Source organism: Sus scrofa, chromosome 7 (assembly GCF_054392235.1).
Source record: "Sus scrofa isolate SSC_HxYL_T2T_F1_AM1 chromosome 7, Sscrofa_HxYL_maternal_Yorkshire_Landrace_v2.0, whole genome shotgun sequence".
Classification (NCBI taxonomy): domain Eukaryota; kingdom Metazoa; phylum Chordata; class Mammalia; order Artiodactyla; family Suidae; genus Sus; species Sus scrofa.
This window is the reverse complement of record NC_139389.1, coordinates 23,874,559-23,894,249: the sequence shown is the minus strand read 5'-3', so window position 1 is coordinate 23,894,249 and position 19,691 is coordinate 23,874,559. Positions and strand designations below refer to the sequence as shown.

The following is a 19,691-nucleotide window of genomic DNA, read 5'->3' as shown; positions in this document are numbered from 1 at the left end:
CATGGGATGGAAATCCTATAAAAATGGATTGGGATGATCATTGTACAACAATAAATGTAATAAATTCAAATAAAGAAAGAAAGAAAAAAATAAATAATTAAACCTTAGACCAACCATGAGTCTCATGAGACAATCAGCCTCAACTTATGGAGACGCTATTTCTTCTTGAAAAACTCATTGTTGGTCTTGTTTAACAAAAAAAGTATACAGGGTTTGAATATTTACCTAAAAACCTTAAAATGTATTCTTAAATATTAAAATAAATTAAATAGGTGGACAAAATATGTGCATAAGTTTCTTAACATTTCTTTTAAAGACCATAAGCATGAACCTTCTGAATCAGTAAGAGAAAATTAGTGATATAATAACGAACCACAACATGTAAACATTTGGCGCATGATGGAAACAGCCAGGAATGCCTTCTGAAACAGTGCAAGAATCATTATGAGAAAGAAACAATTGATATTTCTAGAATGGAAAGCAACTTGATTACTTCAAGCAACACAAGTAGCTCTCTGATGCTCAGAATCTGTATCATTAAAAGGGAAAGGTACCTTAGTTACAAAAATAAACTTAGTTCTAGGACTCATACTCAACCTAAAACTTCATCGAAAAATTAGTTATGTTTTTAAGCAAATAAAGGATTTTATTGTTACTTGATACTGAATTAATATGATGAGAAATCAACAGTGTTGTGTAGTGAAGAAATTAACAGGTAAGAAAAACGAGAATCATTGGAACTTTTCTGGCATGCATTCTGGTACAATCAAAATCTAAGCAAACTATTGGTTGGAGAATGGCATGTTCTTCCAAACAAGAACCAACTGTGACCCGTATCTAATTTGTGTGTGTGTGTGTCTTTTTGCCATTTCTTGGGCCACTCCCACGGCATATGGAGGTTCCCAGGCTAGGGGTCGAATCGGAGCTGTAGCCACCGGCCTACACCAGAGCCACAGCAACGTGGGATCCGAGCCACCTCTGCAACCTACACCAAAGCTCATGCAACCTATCATGGATTGAATAACACAGACAGATGGCTCCAGTCTTTGTTCACGTCCCCTCATACCCATTCCTGTGCAGCATATTCCCTAAACACATGCTCAGTTATCTCTTCTGAGTGTATCTCAGCAGTGCAGGCACAGATGTGTCATCAGATAATCACAGACACTAGCTCTGGCTTCCAGGCCAGATACAGGTGTTTTATGCTCTTTTATTGGCCTCAGCATCACATACTGTATTCTCTGTTTTACAAACGTGGGACGGGAAGGTCACTGGTATCAAATGATATTATTCTATTAATTTCACAAGTACACAGGCTTACTCTCACCCCATTAATCTCTTTACTGCCCCTCTTACCTCTTTGTTTCTCAAGTGTAGATTAGAGGGTTGAGGCTAGGTGGGACAACAGTATAAAAAAGGGCAATGAACTCTCCTTGATCTTGAGAACCTCCTGATGGGGGCTGGAGATATATAAACATTCCTGGAATGAGAAACAGGGACACAACCAGAAGATGGGCTCCACATGACCCAAAGACTTTCTGAAGTCCAGCTGTTGACTGCATCCTCAGCACAGCACGGGCAATGGCACCATAGGAGCTGAGAATGAGGATGAGAGGTATGAGAACAAAAACGGAGCTCGTGACCATGAGGGCCAGCTTATTAGCATGGGTATCAACACAAGACAGTCGCAGCAGTGCTGGAACTTCACAGAAGAAATGGTCCACTTGGCCATGTCCACACAGGGGTACCCAGGAGGTAAATGAGGAATGAAGTGCCGAGTTGGTGAAGCCACTTACCCAAGAAGCCACAGCCAACAGACGGCAGAAACGAGGGTGCATGAGGACAGTGTAACGCAAGGGTCTACATACAGCTGCATAACGGTCATAGGACATCACCACCAGCAGCACACATTCTGTGGATCCCAGTGCAAGGGAAAAGTAAAGTTGAGTCATGCAACCTACATAAGACATGGCTTTTCCTGGGCCCCAGAGGTTGACCAGCAACTGGGGGATGAAGCTGGTAGAGATCCAGAAAAGACAGGTTTGAGAGGAAGAAGTACATGGGAGTGTGCAGATGGGAGTCCAGGTATGATAAGATAATGACGAACAGGTTGCCTGTCAATGTCATCAAGTAAAACATCAAGACAACCACAAAGAGTACTACTTCCACACGAGGCCAATTGGAAAAACCTAGTAGCCTCCAGAAGTTGCATTGAGTTTTTCCATCATCATTCACTCCTTTTACCTGACAAAAGAATTACACAGACTCAAAATAAATGGAAATACAACTGCCAAAGCAATTTTGAGAAAAAAGAACACAGCTACAAGTATAACCCTCTCAGATTTCAGATTATGCTACAAAGCAACGGTCATCAAAACAGCATGGTATTATCAAAAACAGACATATAGGTTCATGGAACAGAAAAGAGAGCCCAGAAATATGTAACTTCAGCATGCTACAGGCACAGCCAAAAATAAAAATCAAATAAAAATAAAATATCTCCCCACAAATTACTTGTTAATTACAAAATGAAAAGTAGTAGGCTTTACCAGAGGAAAACCTGGTGGACATCACCATAGCCAAGTAATCAATATTAACGTCGCCAATGTTGAGATAAACCAACAGTATGTGACTACTGACATGTTGCTCTAAACTGGACACAATGTCACTTCAGTCATATGCCTGCCAAAAATGCACAGCCTGACTTTTAAAATGAAGAAATATGAGACAAACCCACACTGAGACAAGTTGGGCAAAAGAGCTGGCCTGCCCTCACAAAAATATCAAATTCAGAGTTCTCGTTGTAGTTCAGCAGGTAACAAACCCAACAAGTATCCATGAGGATGTAGATTCAATCCCTGGCCTCACTCAGTGGGTCAAGGATTCAGCCTTGCCATGAGCTGTGGTGTAGGTCACAGATGCAGCTCGGATCCCACATTGCTGTGACTGTGGTATAGCCCAGCAGCTACAGCTCCGATTCAACCTCTAACCCTGGGAACTTCCATGTGCCTCAGATGTGGTCCTAAAAAAAACAAAAAACAAAACCAAACAAAAAGTACAGCTTGGGATATACTGATCTGTTGCATGAACCATCCTTCAGCATTCTTAAAGAATTTAGAAGGGATATGAGATAAGAGACAAAAAAAAATAAAACTACCAGATGTAAGTAAAGATAGGAACTTTATGGTTAAATTTATTTTTACCAGGGAGTGAGAAATAAAGACGTCATCAAAGACTGTTTTCACAGACTGTGGAATGAAATATCTCGGTTTTCAAAAATACGACATGATGGGAGTTCCCATCGGGGCGCAGTGGTTAACGAATCCGACTAGGAATCATGAGGTTGTGGGTTTGGTCCCTGCCCTTGCTCAGTGGGTTTACGATCCGGCGTTGCCATGAGCTGTGGTGTAGGTCCCAGACGTGGCTCGGATCCTGCGTTGCTGTGGCTCTGGCGTAGGCTGGTGGCTACAGCACCGATTTGACCCCTAGCCTGGGAACCTCCATATGCCACGGGTGCGGCCCAAAGAAATAGCAAAAAGACCGAAAAAAAAAAAATACGACATGATGGAGGAAAGAGTGGTGATATGAGTTTCCCCTTCCCATCCCCATATCACTAATCAGCTTACGTTATTCTTATGTTCGTCCTTTAATACTCTTAAATTACCACTTGAGTAACACTCAAACAACTACAACTCCTTTCACTTCTGTCCTTTCGTGTCTGATCATACTCCCTCTATTTGCCCAATCGATGCCGCTTTATGTAGGGACCAACCTGATCTCTGGTTTTCATCTCTTTCACATCACCAACATAAAGGGATGGCTGGATGTACCATAGAGTCTAACCTACCACATCACACTAGGAAAGCAGAGTCCGAAAATTACTATGGTTATCATGCTACACAGCAGAGAATTCTGAGTCTACTAAAAGATCTGGTTTTAGCTGGAAGAGCATTAGAGCATTCAGTGTCTCAGGGGATAGACCCCTTCTCCTAGAGCAAATGGAGTTTTATGGAAACAAAAGAATAATGGGACATGCTTTCCTTGACTGGGGCCATTGGGAGGGTAAATCCCAAAGTGGTAAGTAATGCCCTTCAAGGAGTTGTCCTGGTTACAACAGTTGCTGAGGAATACCTTCAACATGATACACTGTTGCCCAAAGAAAACAATGACTCTACAGACCAACCTTCACTGATGAACATGCTCATGAAGCTGTCTTTGTATGGAAGGGAACAGGTTGTCCTAAAATTTCTTCCCCAATTCCTCATCATGCTAAGGGCCACATTTGAGGAATAACTTGTTAGGGGTGGTGTTAAGTGGGAGAGTAGAGAAGCATGAGACATTTGAAAAGTGGGATACATCAAAAACTAAATTGTACATTTTTACTATTAATTAGAGTTAATTGTCTCTGCCTAACATCTCTAAAATTCAAGGCCACGTTTAGCCCTGCAAAATATTGAAAATAATCTTTGAATACCATTCAAACTATAACCCAGAAGGTAACCACCAAAACTCTGAAAATTATGTAACTATTTAAAATTTCCAAAATATTTTTATGAATGATTTCCCTTGCTGTCTTATCAAGAGTTTTGCTATAGTATATAAAAAATGAAATTAAGACTATATCCAATAATTGACTTGTTGCTGTAACAAAAAAACATTATACGATGAGTTTATAAATTAATGAATATTCTCAAATTTTTATATTGTTTCTGGTTAATATAGTCCATCTATAGAAAGAAAATCTGAGTTTGAAAATTATATTTTATAATGAGATTATATTATATTATAGTTGATTTATAATTTAGTTCCCTGTGCTACACAGTAGGACCTCATCACTTATCCACTCTAACTGTAATAGTTTGCATCTACTAATCCCAAACTCCTAGCCCATCCCCTGGGCCACCACAAGTCTGTTCTCTAAGTCTCTGAGTCTGTTTCAGTTTTTTTAATAAGTTCATTTGTGCCATACTTTAGATTGCACATATAAGTGATATCATTTTTAAAAGTATGATTTTAAGAGAGCATTTGGGTATTTTGCTTTCTGTTTAAGAGAAGTACCAGAAAACAGTCTTTATGTTTCTGTGGTCTTGGCTGTTGTAAGCATTCAATAAGAAAAAGATATAAACATTTTCCACAGTGCTTAAAAAAAAAAGAAAAAGAAATATATATGCTGATTTTAGGTAATTTTCAGAGTCCATACTCATTCTCAGTGATATGAAACCAATGCAAAACATTTTGTCAGATTATCATAGACCATAAGGCACAAATCATGCATGGAGGATTAAAAGGGAGAAATGACATTAATTAATCTCTGTAGGATTCTGGTAAATTGAGTATTTTATTTGAGAAGAGTGTGAATTAGAATAGATTATAAACTATTAAATTATCATGGACAGAGCTTCAAGTGGAGTAGAGTTCTAGACACTGGTATTTGTTTATTATTAAATATGATTTATTTATTTTCCCATTCTTTTCATCTTCAAAAGCTATTAGGAAAAAATAAACACTTCAAGAGTGAGAACACACCGTGACTTATAATATGATGATACCACTGAGGTTGGGGTAGAACAGGGCCTAGGTCATCAAAATGCCAGAAGAAGCTGTTCATTCTCATCTAATTGAGATAAATGTTAACACATAAGATTTGAAAGAATAGATCAAATTATAAGGATATATCAAAAATAACCCTATCATTTGTATTCTAAGGTATTGCCTGGTCATTTAGAAGCTTATTGGGTTCACAGGTTGACTAGATCCCACAAGGGCAAGTTTACAAGAATTAATCATTTGTTTAAAGTGATCTTGGTTTTCCCTGATCCAAAGATAAAAGTCAGAATGTCAGTGGCATGTAGGGAAACATCTCTTGGGTTAAATATGAGTGGAAAAATGAAAGATTTGAAACTCCCCCAATTACAGAAAGGAAAGAAGGAAAAATATTGAGCTTACTTTCCCTTGTACATACTCAGATTTTGGAAATCACTTTCGTATACCTGACAAAATAAAAAGACATACAATGTTAGTAAGTATTCACAGTCAAGACCCATAATAATCATCCCCAAAAATGTGTGCATCTCCAATATCATATCTGTTTAATGTCTCACTGCTAAGACTTCTACTCAAATGTGCACTTCTCCCCTAAGAGCATTTCATTTTGGAGTTGTCAATCATGTCCTTTTCACCAACACTCACTATCTTCCCAAGAGGTAAAACAAGGCTATGAGAAAAGAAAAGGAACAATATCAGATCTTTAGAAATCTGTATTTTGGTAGGTTTCTCTGACTATTCTGCTCTAGAGCTAATTCTTTTCACGATTTCCCTCACATTTTATCTGTTTCCTCTCCTGGGAAATATAAATTATTCTTGCTTTCAACTCTAAATTTTCAGTTCCTCAAACCAATGTTGTGTCAGGGAGTCACCTTTTCATTACTAGAAGTGTGTCTTACCATAGGCTCCATTCACTCAATGTTATATAGTCGTATCTGGGGTGCAGATAAAGGTCATAAGCTATCTAGGTTTGCCATCAAGCACTGGAAAAGGTGAAATGTATTCACCTGGCTGTCAAGACATATGACAAGTAAGCTGCAGTCTGGAAAACCTTGTACTAAATGGCATCATGTACTTACAAATTTGGTAATGGTCATATTGGACCCAAGGTCCAGATGCTGCACTACTGTGTAGACACTATGGCCCTTAAGGCTTTTGTCTTCACAACCCTTATCATTGGGTGTCTCATTCTCTCATCTCTCATAGGTACATTGCATGTGATAACTTGACCTTAACCTTGTTTAGCATTGGTATTACTTCTTCTTAAATGTTCAATATAGTACTAGTGTAGATACATAAGCCTGTAGGTTTTTAACTAACTCAGGAGCTGGAGAAAAGAAAACCTTCAACATCTGTATTTCCTGATCATGTATTTCTCCTATGCTACCCCAAGTTAGGTGATGATGGGATGATGATGATGATAGATAGATAGATAGATAGATAGACAGACAGACAGACAGCAATATATCAGATTATAGGTATAAATATCTCTCCAGCAAACAAAATTTTATTGCTAAAACGAGGGCAAGTTCCTTACTCTCTTCTGTGTAATTGCCACCTTCAGTGTCAATACCTTCACCAATACCTTGAGAAACAAGGATGTCTGTGAAGATAAAGCTTAAGAAGGTTGTGTCCATTTTGAGAATTATTTTTTAAGTCCATATAATATATATATATGTATATACATATATATATATATTCCCAGATCTAATATAATAAAGATGGTTCTGGTACTGACAAATCAAAGAGGCCCTTATTGGGGCAAGTAATGAGTTGCTTATCACAAGGAATATACAATAGCATAGTATTCCTAAGCTGTTTGTCCCCCATGCCTTCTTCCAAGACTCTAAATCACCCATTGATCAATAAGGCCTTCTAGTTCTGGAGATTACAATGACCTGCACTTGTTACAAACTTGCCTTTACTGTACACTAGAATTTTCCACTCTCAAGACAAATTCTTTAGTTTTCCCTGGCAGCCTGGCTCCCACCCCTGGGGTTGGGGATACAACTCCACACGTCATGTCATCTACCTGCAGCTATAGCAGCCAGCTGCAAGCAAGGAGACTAATCATTGCCCAGGATGATCCAGCGACAACCCAAGGAATGGAATATTTGAATCAAACACTTCAAGAAAAGAGTTATTTTGCAGATGAGATTAAGATGGCCAAATAGAAGGACTGGAGTTCAACTTCTCTCCTAAAAACAACAAAATTAAAACCAAATGCTGAACCACCTTCAACCAAATGGACTGGAAACTTTCAAAAAGATATCCTACTCCAGAAGACAAAAAGGAGGCCACATCAAGAAGTAGGAGGGGCGATTACATGATATAAACAACCCCACACCTCCCAGGTGGGAAGCCCACAGACTGGAAAGTAACTGTATCACAGAGACTCACCTACAGGAGTGAGAGTTCTGAGCCCCACATCAAATCCCCAGGCCTAGGGATCAGGCACTGGGAGAAAGAGCCCCTGGAGCATCTGGCATTGAAGGTCAGTGGGGCCTGTGTGCAGGAGCTCCATGGGACTGGGGGAAATGGAGACCCTGTTCTTGAAAGACTCACACAGACTTTCATGTGCACTGGGTCCCAGGGCAAAGCAAAGGCTCCATAGGAATATGGGTCAGACCTGACTGCAGTTCTTGGAGGATCTCCCGGGAAAACAGGGGGTGACTGTGGCTCATTGTGGGGAAGGACATTGGAAGCAAACCTCTTGGGAATATCCATCAGCATGTGTTTCTCTGGAGGTGGCCATTTTGGGAAAACCTGACCCCACCCATCAGCGCTGAGAAGCCCCAGGCCAAACAACAATCCAAGTGGGATCACAGCCCACCCATCAGTAAACAGGCTGCCTAAAGAGCCCAGGCACACAGCCACGTCTAATCTCACCCAGGGACAAAGCCCTATCCAGCTGGTGCGCAGCCCTATCCACCAGTGGGCAGGCACCTATCCCTCCCATCAGGAAGCCTAGAGCAAGCCCCTGGACCAACTTCAGCCACAAGGGAGGCAGACACAGAAATAAGAGAAGTTAAAACTGTATTATCGGAGTTCCCATCGTGGCGCGGTGGTTAACGTATCCGACTAGGAACCATGAGGTTGCGGGTTCGGTCCCTGCCCTTGCTCAGTGGGTTAACAATCCGGCGTTGCCGTGAGCTCTGGGTAGGTTGCCGTGAGCTTGGATCCCGCGTTGCTGTGGCTCTGGCATAGGCTGGCAGCTGCGGCTCCGATTGGACCCCTGGCCTGGGAACCTCCATATGCCACGGGAGCGGCCCAAGAAATGGCAAAAAGACAAAAACACAAACAAACAAAAAAAAACTGTATTATCTGCAAAAAGGGCACCACACCAAAAACCTATAAAAATGAAAAGACAGACAACTGTAACTCAGATAAGGGAGAAACAAAAAAACCTCAGAAAAAACAAATTCTTTAAACTTGTGTGAACAACACAAAAGCTACATAGAAGATAGAAATGATGTACAATAGTCAAATATTTATAGATTTATAGGAAATTATCACTTTTACTAGAATCTTTATTCTCTCATATCTGTTTTTTGTCATTCTTTTATGATAACACCAACTGTGCCACTCCCTTCAGTCAAAGAAATCACAAAGGAAATTAGAAAGTCTTTGAGGAGTTCCCGTGGTGGTGCAGTGGTTAACGAATCCGACTAGGAACCATGAGGTTGCGGGTTCGGTCCCTGCCCTTGCTCAGTGGGTTAACGATCCAGCGTTGCCGTGAGCTGTGGTGTAGGTTGCAGACGCGGCTCGGATCCCGCGTTGCTGTGACTCTGGCGTAGGCCGGTGGCTACAGTTCCGATTCGACCCCTAGCCTGGGACCCTCCATATGCCGTGGGAGCGGCCCCAAAGAAATAGCAAAAAGACAAAAAAAAAAAGTCTTTGAAACAAAGTGAGAATTAAAATAGGAATTGTCAAAATATGTGAGATGCAGCTAAATCAGTGCTTAAAGAAAAATGTATAGATTTAAATGCTTATTTTAAACAAAGGGAAATGATCTAATATCAATGACAGAAGCTTTTACCTTAAAAGGCTAAAAAAGGAAGATGATGTTAAACTAAAATTTAGCAAAGGAAAGGGAATGGTAAATATAAAAGTAGATCTGTGAAATACAAAGTTATTGAAAATAAAATATGAAACTGACAAATCTCTATCTAGACTGATTCACACAAAAGTGTGGGAGATATAAACTACTAGATCAGAAATAAAATGGAGGTCAGTAGGAATCCTACAAACATTAAGAGGACAATAATGGAATATTATGAATAATAAAGTTGATGACAAAGGTGAAATCAGTAGATTCTTTGAAAGATACAAATAATCAAAACAGATTCTTAAAGAAATAGAAAAATCTTAATACTTTTATAACAATGAAAGTAATTGAAGTTTTAATCTAAAATGGTCCCACAAAAAGAACTATGGACTTATATATCCACAAGAGTATTATATTGAACATTTAAGAAGAAGTAATGCCAATGCTAAACAAACTCTTTCAGAAAATAGAGAAGGGAATATTCGCCAAGTCATGTAATAAATCCAGCATTAAGTTGGTACAGAAACTAGACACATACATCACAAGAAAAGAAAAATACTGTTTAATATTGCTCATGATTATAGACACTAAAACTCTTACCAAAAAAGATTAGCAAATGAAGTCCAGAATGGCCTTAAAAGAACAATATATTATATCAAGAGGTTTTTTTCCCTCAGGAGACAAGGTTATTTTAAGTTACGAAAATTAACCAATGAAATTTACTGTATTAATTGAATAAAGAAGAAAGGCTATCAGATCATCTCACAAAATGCAGAAAAAGTGTTGGACAGAATTTTCATACCCTTGCATGATAAACCTCAGAAAAGCAAGAAAAAAATGCAACTTCCTAAACCTGGTAGAGGACACAGATAACGCATAGCTAATATACTTATTAGTAAAAGACAATACTTTCCCCTTAAGATTAGGGCAAGCATTTTGGCTCCCAGTTCTTCCATTCAACATTAAGCTGGAAATCACAGCCAGTGCAACAGAGTAACATAGCAATATAAAAGAAATAACAGTTGGAGAGAGAGAAATAAAAGTCCTTATTTATGAATGACATGATCATGTACTCAGAAAATCTTTAAAAATCTATTAAAAGTCTACCAGAAATAAAATGCATATTTAGAAGTCACAGGATACAAGGTCAATATACAAAGATCAATTGTACTTCTATGTCATTCATAATGGCATTCGAAAACATTAAATACTTAGGGATGAATTTTGCCAAATATGTACAAAATCTGTATAATAAAAACATCAATCCTTCTGAGAGAAACTAAAAAGATGTAAATAAATAGAGATATATACTGGGTTCCTAAATCAGAAGACTCGATATCACCAAGATGTCAGCTCTTTCCAAATTGGTATACAAATTCGATGCAACCACAATCAAAATGCCAGCATGCTTTTTTGTAGAAACAATGCATATTTCATTAAAGTTAAAACTTGCTCTTTGGAGTTCCCGTCGTGGCGCAGTGGTTAACGAATCTGACTAGGAACCATGAGGTTGCGGGTTCAGTCCCTGCCCTTGCTCAGTGGGTTAACAATCCCGCGTTGCCGTGAGCTGTGGTGTAGGTTGCAGACGCGGCTCGGATCCCGCGTTGCTGTGGCTCTGGTGTAGGCCGGTGGCTACAGCTCCGATTCGACCCCTAGCCTGGGAACCTCCATATGCTGCGGGAGCGGCCCAAGAAATAGCAACAACAACAGCAACAAAAAAGACAAAAGACAAAAAAAAAAAAAAAAAAAAAAAACAAAACTTGCTCTTGCTCTTTGAAAGACACTATTAGAAAATAAAAGCATACCACAGACTGGAAGAAGATATTTATAAAACATTTATCTGACATAGGACTTGAGTCAAGAATATGTAAATACCACTTAGAATTCAATAAGAACACATCCATATATAAAAATGGGTAAGTTTTTAAGACATCCGTTAGATGAATCAAGTTGTTTTCAGAGCCTGGTATTAACTGCTTCAGATATTTGATCCTCTAACATTATTTAACATGATTGTTCCCAGTTTACAAGTTCTCATGAATTAGCAGTCTATAAATCACAATGTTAGAAATTGTTCCCACTATCCATATACTTCTAACTACCTTGAAAAAGTTGAGGGAGAAGAGAAGCCTATATCTGCTGTATTAATTGAGAATCTCTCACAGCTGTGATTTTTTTGGTCATTATCTACCATAAGGAATGGTAACTATAAAATATGGTCCAATTTTATGTTCTACATTAAAAAAAAAAACTCATGCTATACAGCAAAGACTAAAGACTTAAAAAGAAAAGCTTTAAGGTACCTTAAATTTAAACGATATCCTTGTCATTAACTAACTCAACTAAAGGAAATTAAACTTGTTCTGTTTGTTTGGTTTTATTTCATGTAATGAGATTGCCTTCCTGCAGAAATTACCATCTGGTATTTATTTTCAAGGTTTTGGCCAAACTTCTTTTGTTTTAGATTTTTTTAAAGATACATTAATTTATTAGCATTGTGCCCATTGGAAACTAAGTCCTATACAGATACTTCATTTTCTATCTTAACACTGTCATTTCCACCACTAGAACGTGAGTTCTATTCAGGAAAAATTCATCTATGTTACCAAGCCAAGATGGGAGTCCAAGTATGACAAGATAATGATGAACAAGTTGCCTATCAATGTCATCAAGTAGAACATCAAAATAACTACAAAGAGAACTAACTCAAGGTGAGGCCAATTAGAAAAACCCAGTAGAACAAAGTAATCTTGAGAACTTGCATTTTTTTCCTTCATCATTCATTTTTTTCCAATACCTGAGGAAAGAAGCACATAAACTGAAGGATGCCCCACTCATTGTCAAACCACTGAAAACTGATTGGGGAAAAAATCTATGCCATTTCCAAATACTGCAATATGACGGTAGGATTTTTATGGTTTTGTTTTGAAGTTTCATTCAGACATTTGCCCTGTTGTAGATACAATCAATAACTTCTCAAGCTAATGAGTTCCTTTGTGCATCCATAAGTTAGCATTTGGATAAATGATTAAAGATATCCCATATTTTTTCATTTTAAAAAAAACTTTTTTTACAAAAAGAAAATCTTTGTCCTCCTTTCCCTAATGTTCAGATTATTTCCAATTTTGTGATTACACAGAAAGAAATATCTCCAGTTTTAATCATCTTACACAAAGCTGAGAGAATTTACCATGAGATGAAAAACAATTCAGTAGTAACTTTAAAATGTCGATGTTGGAGTTCCCGTCGTGGCGCAGTGGTTAACGAATCCGACTAGGAACCATGAGGTTGCGGGATCGATCCCTGCCCTTGCTGAGTGGGTTAACGATCCAGCGTTGCCGTGAGCTGTGGTGTAGGTTGCAGACGGGCTCAGATCCTGCATTGCTGTGGCTCTGGCATAGGCTGGCAGCTACAGCTCCAATTAGACCTAGCCTGGGAAACTCCATATGCCGCGGGAGCAGCCCAAGAAATGGCAAAAAGACAAAAAAAAAAAAAAAGTCAATGTTGAATGAAAAAGTCAATTTCAGTTGAATATGTTTATAGAAAGGATGAAATATTCTTATTTATTTATGTTGTCAGCTTATTCTCAGACAAAAATAACATGCAAATACAAGTATAAAGGCACATGCATGCACACACCAACTTATTAATATTCACAATAATGAGCTAATATGAATCTCATTGCATGAGTATCAACGCATGATAATCACAGCAGTGCTGAAACTTCACAGAAGTGGTCCACTGGACAATGTCCACACAATGGCACCCAGAAGGTAAAGGAGGAATGAAGTGCTGAGGTGGTAAAGCCACATACTCAAGTGGCCTTTATGGAAACAAAGAAACAAAAACAACTGATAGTCTTGATTAATTAACTGAGAAGTGAAATAGATTGGAGAATTCAGTGATAAAATGCTTCCAAACATAAATGAGAAGACAACTTTTTTTGGAAGACAAAAAAAAAAAAGGGACAGTCAAAGAAAAGGTTTAGGAAGGAGCAAGAAAGGGAAAGTGTTTGGATCAGGAAAGAGAGGAGGAACTCTGATTGTGGTACTTGAAAGTACATATATCACAAGGTTATGAGATCTGGAAAATAAGGCTAAAAGGTAGTTTCCACAAAATTTCTTAGAATAAGAGCTAAGAAATTAAATTCTAAGCCATAATTTATAATTTCATCATATGTCTTTAGGTCTACGATTTGAAATGAGAGAATCTGAATAGAAAATCCACTAATTTTTAACAGACAAAGACATGGGAGTTCCCTGTTGTGGCTCAGTGGAAAAGAACCCAGCTAGTATCCATAAGGAACAGGATTTTATCCCTGGCCCTGCTCAGTGGGTTAAGGATCTGGCATTGCTGTGAGCTGTGGTGTAGGTCACAGATGTGGCTCGGATCTGGGGTTGTTGTGGCTATGACGTAGGTCAGCAGCTGTAGCTCTGATTTGACCCCTAGCCTGGGAACTTCCACACACCATGGTGTGGCCCTAAAAAGCAAAAAAATAAAAAATTTTTAAAAATAAGGGACAATGACATGAATATCACATAAAATCCAAATACAAGGTCATCTTGTGGTGGTTCTTTTGTAAAAAAAAATAATAATAATAAAGTTAAGAAATTCAAATGTTTACTAATAGTTTGATTTTCAGTTGCTTATTTTCTCTGTGCATTATCCATCTTTCATAGAAAAAAATAAACACTTTTATTATATAGTTATTGCTGCAAGTCACAGTAATCCACCATTGAAATATTCCCAAACAGCTTTGCCCTGCCACTTCTGCTCCTCTCACATTCTCTAATTGAATAGGACAAAAGACAAATTCAACCCAAACAGATTCACCTCCAATCTTTTGAGGGACTTTTTTTACTGGCTTAAAAAAACCAGAGGTGTCTGATTGGTTGAGTTACAAGCTGGAGACCCAGGAACATTGAAGTTGGCTAAGACTGATTTAGGCAGGCATAGAGGTATCTATATACCATTTGATGTTATTGGTATTGTCAATGACTATCAGCTTTTCAAGGTATGACAGAAAAATTCTAATGGATTTTTTAAATTCTCCTAGAATAAGGATTAATACATCATAAGATATTTGAATTCAAATGCTATGGGTACTTTTTCTGATGCAGACATAGTTTTCCTCCCTTATAAAGCTGTCTTAATTTCATATTATATTAATTAAAAGAAAGTAGCAGCTTTGTGGTACTTTCATTACCTGTCTTTCAGAATTTTTCTAAAAGTAAAAAGGGATAAGAGGTAAGGGACAGAAAAAATACAGAATTCAGGAAGATAAAACTTCAAAGGTTTGTGGTTTGATTTTCTTCTTAGTGGAAAAGAGATAAATGAAGACCCTATCAAAGGTAGACTTTATAAACCATGGAATAAAATATTTTCTTTCTTCCATTAAGTCATTACTGGGAAAGCAGATGGCTTGGCACTTTCTTCTCACCCCCATTGTTACTAATAGACATTTTTCTAAGTCTTGTCCTATTCGTTCCTTTATAGTAAATCTGGTTTAGTGCTCCATCAACTTCTTTCAATACTGACCTCCCTGTGTTTGTCCACCTTCTCTATCATTCTCTTCCTGTCTATGCCCTCATCATGTACAAACTAATATGAAGCTCTCTGGTTGTCATGTGACCTAAGAACATTAACCTAATTGCCCTCATAGTCCATCTTTGCTAATGTACATAATCTAACTATGAAAGTAGTCTGAAAATAATTATGATTATCATTGCCACAGAAGAGAGAGCCTAGGTTTATCCAAAAGATTTCCTTTTAGCAGAACATGGGAACTCTTTAGGGCATTTAAGGCATCAGGGGATGCACCCCTTACTCCAGAGCAAATGGGGCTTTTACAGGAACAAAAAGAGTAATATGACTTTCTTTTCTTGACTGGGCCATTGGGAGGATAAATCCCAGGGTTGCAGTTAATGCCCTTCAAGGAGCTTTCCTGGTTAAATTGGTGTCATAGTCACAAGGAAAAACTCTTCACAGAAATGCATTCAGCGTAATCATGAACTCATACTAAAATGACAATAAATTTTTCACCAACAAACAAAACACTAGCAAGTTGAATCCAACAATACATTATGTTGGATTCACATACACTATGTTCAAGTAGAATTTATCTCAGGGATGCAAGGATTTTTCAATATCTATAAATCAATCAGTGTGATATATACCATATAAACAAATTGAAAAAAAACATATGATCATCTCAATAGATGCAGAAAAACTTCTGATAAAACTCAACATCCATTTATGATTTAAAAAAAACTCTCTATAAAAGAGGACATAGAGGGAACATACCTCAACATAATAAAGCCCATATATAACAAACCCACCGCTAAAATCATACTCGATGATGAAAAATCTGAAAGCATTTCCTCTAAGATCAGAAACCAAACAAGGATGTCCACTCTTGCCACTTTTATTCAATATAGTTTTGGAAGTTCTAGCCACAGCAATCAGAAAAGAAAAAGAAATAAGAGGAATCCAAACCATAAAGGAAGAAGTAAAGCAGTCACTATTTGCAGATGACATGATATCATGTATAGAAAATCCTAAAGATACCACAAGAAAACTACTTGAGCTCATTGATGAATTTAGCAAAGTTATAGGAAACAAAATTAATACACATAAATCCCTTACATTTCTATAAACTAACAATGAAAGAGCAGAAAGAGAAATTAAGGAAACAATCTCACTTACCATCACATCGAAAAGAATAAAATACCTAGGAACAAACCACCTAAAGAAGAAAAAGACCTGTACTTGGAAAACTACAAGACAATAATGAAAGAAACTGAAGACAAAACAAATAGATGGAAAGGTATAACAGGTTCTTGGATTAGAAGAAAAAATATTATTAAAATGACCATACTACCCAAAGCAATCAAAAGATTCAATGAAATCTCTATTCAAAATATCAATGACATTTTTCACAGAACCAGAACAAATAATTTTAAAATCTGTATGGGGAGTTCCCATTGAATCTGACTAGGAACCATGAGGTTGCAGGTTCGATCCCTGGCCTCATTTAGTAGGTTAAGGATCTGGTGTTGCCGTGAGCTGTGGTGTAAGTCACAGATGCGGCTCAGATCCAGTTTTGCTGTGGCTCTGGTGTAGGCCAGCAGCAACAGCTCCGATTAGACCCCTAGCCTGGGAACCTCCATATGCTATGAGTGTGGCCCTAAAAGGACAAAAGACTAAAAATAAATTAATTAATTTAAAAAATAACGATTAAAAAAATGAAATCTGTATGGAAACACGAAAGACTCTGAATAGCCAAAACAATCTTGAGAAAAAAAGAAGACAGCTGGAGGAATCATCGTCGCTGATTTCAGACTACACTACAAAATTACAGTAATCAAAACAGTATAGTACTGGCACAAATACAGACACATGGATCCATGGAACAGGAGACCCCAGAAATAAACCCACACACTATGGTCAATTCATCCACAACAGAGGAGACAAGAACATACAATGGAGAAAAGACAGTTTCTTCAGAAAGTGGTGCTAAGAATACTGAAGAGCTATGTGTAAAAGAAGGAAATTAGGACATTCTGAGGAGTTCCTGCCCTGGCACAGTGGGTTAAGGATCCAGTGTTGCCACAGCTGTGATATAAATGGCAGCCGTGCCCTAGCCCAGGAATTTCCACAGGCTATGGGTGTGGCAAAAAAATTCTCTAACACCATATACAAAAATAAACTCATAATGGATAAAAGACCTAAATGTAAGACCAGATACTAAAAAATTCCTAAAGGAAAACTTAGGCAGAACACTCTTTGACAAAATCACAATAATATCTTTTTGGATTCATAAAAGCAGATGAATGTGATTCAGTGTGATAGTACTAGGAGGTAAGCCTTCAGGAGGTGACTAGGTCATAAGGACAGAGCCCTCAAGAATGGAAATAGTGCTCTTCTAAAAGACTCCACAGAGCTTGCTTGCCCCTTCTGCCCAGAGAGGACACAACAATAAGACTGCATCTATAAACTAGGAAAGTAGACCATCACCAGACACCAAATCTGCCAGCATCTTGATCTTGGCTTTCCCAGCTTCTAAAATTATAAGAAATAATTGTTGGGAGTTTCCCAAGTCGTGGCACAGCAGAAATGAATCCGATTAGGAACCATGAGGTTGTGGGTTCGATTCCTGGCCTCACTCAGTGGGTTAAGGATTCAGCATTGACGTGAGCTTTAGATTGCAGATGAGGCTCAGATCTGGCTTTGCTGTGGCTGTGACATAGGCCAGCAGCTGTAGCTCCAATTAGACCCCTAGCCTGGGAACCTCCATATGCCACAGGTGTGGCCCTTAAAAGACAAAAGACAAAATAATAATAATAATAATAATAATAATAATAATAATTGTTGGTTTAAGTCCCCAGTCACAATAATTTTGTTATAGCAGCCCAAAGAGACTAAGACAATACATTTTTAAAAAGCAAAATGTATAGTAAGGGCTATTAAAGAAAAAATATGAAAACATGATAGAGAAGACTGGGGTGGAGAGGATCTTAGTTTAGATTAGAAAATCAAGGAAGCTCTCATTGAATAGATGATAGCTGAGAAACAAAGTGAAAATAAAGAACACAACTTGGGACAATGTTACTGGTAAGTGGGACAGTGCAAAAACCTTTTAAATGCTTGCATTCCTAGAGAGACACAGGGGTGAAGAGAATGGAAGAAGTTTGGTCGGATAAAAGGGGCTAGGTCATGATAAGGAGTCTGAATCTTATTCTAAGTGTGTAAAGATTCTTAAAAGATTTCAAAAAAGTAAATGGAAAAAAATAAAAATTTTAAGAACACTTTTAGCTGCCAAATGGAGAATGGATTGAAAAGGAATAAAGTTAGAGGAGGGAAACAAGTTTGGAGGCCATTGGATGATGTCGGGGTTAGAGAGTGGCTCATTGTTGGCAGTAGCCATAAATAAGGAGAGAAGAGGTAAACCTTGAAATAGGTAAAATTTTCAAGGTGAGGGCAAGGGAGTAATTAAGGATGGCCTTAGGTTTCTGGCCAGTAATACGTAGATATTTGTCCCATTTACTATGCTTAGGAAGAATGAAGAGAGAGCAGATTTGGCACAATGGGAATCGAGAGTTTTATTTTCGCCATGTTTAGATTAATATTTTTGCTAAACATCCAAAAATGAATGAAATTTGGCAGTTGGAACTACCAGTTTGATGCTCAATGGAGAAGACTGGAAATACAAATTTGAAAGCCATCAAAATGTAGGTAGCATTTAAAGCCTTGTAACTATATGATAGTGTCCAATGGGGCAGCATAAACAGAGAATACTAGAATCCCTGGTGAGGGCATAGGAGCCTCAGACTCTATATTTCTAAAATTTCCAAATATTCCAGTTATTGTGAAATGCAGTCAAACAATGAGGTGCTGCTAATAATTCGCTGTAAATGTCTCCTAAAAGTAAAGGACTAAAGCAAGCAAGAAAAAAAAAAAGGTAAATAAAAAGGAAATAGAAGAACACCTCTTGATTTAGTCAAAGGGTTCAAAAAGACATTATATTGTATGTCTAGGGCAAAAGCACCTGCTTCACAATCTGAATTTACCCATCCCTGGAAAAACACTGGGAAATTTTCCAAAAATTAAAGAATCTAGATGATTGCTCTGTAATGTTTCCAGAGAGCCAACCCATGGAATATACTTATAGAATAAGGATCAAGGGACTAGGGAATCACAGTGCAGTAATGTAATTAAAGCAAATATACATATACGAAAATTTATATACATTTTTGTTTTTTAATTTCTTAAACAAAAACTGAATATTTTTCACAATTGGACTTAAATTATAAAATTCAATTCCAACTTTAAAGAAATTTTTAAAAAGAAAAAAGAAAGCTATAGAAAACTAAAGGCAAATAGAAAAAATACAAGAATGAAATTGAGATCTTTAAATCAAAGTGGATATTGTCAAGTTTCCATATGTTTAGAATTTTGCTAGACCAAAAAATGTGTCATTGATTTATTTTAAGTTTCTTACTATCTTTATAAATAAATAAATAATATTTACACTATATGTATACAGTTCTAAAAGTAGTGGTTGAAAAAGGGAAAATGTTGGAGTTCCTGGTGGCTCAAC

General features: G+C 37.6%; 1 pseudogene; it reads right to left on the bottom strand.

Moving 5' to 3' along the window:
* Nucleotides 1-1,323: 1,323 nt before the first annotated feature.
* LOC110258250 (olfactory receptor 2J3-like) lies at nt 1,324-12,451 on the bottom strand (annotated as a pseudogene).
* Nucleotides 12,452-19,691: the final 7,240 nt, after the last annotated feature.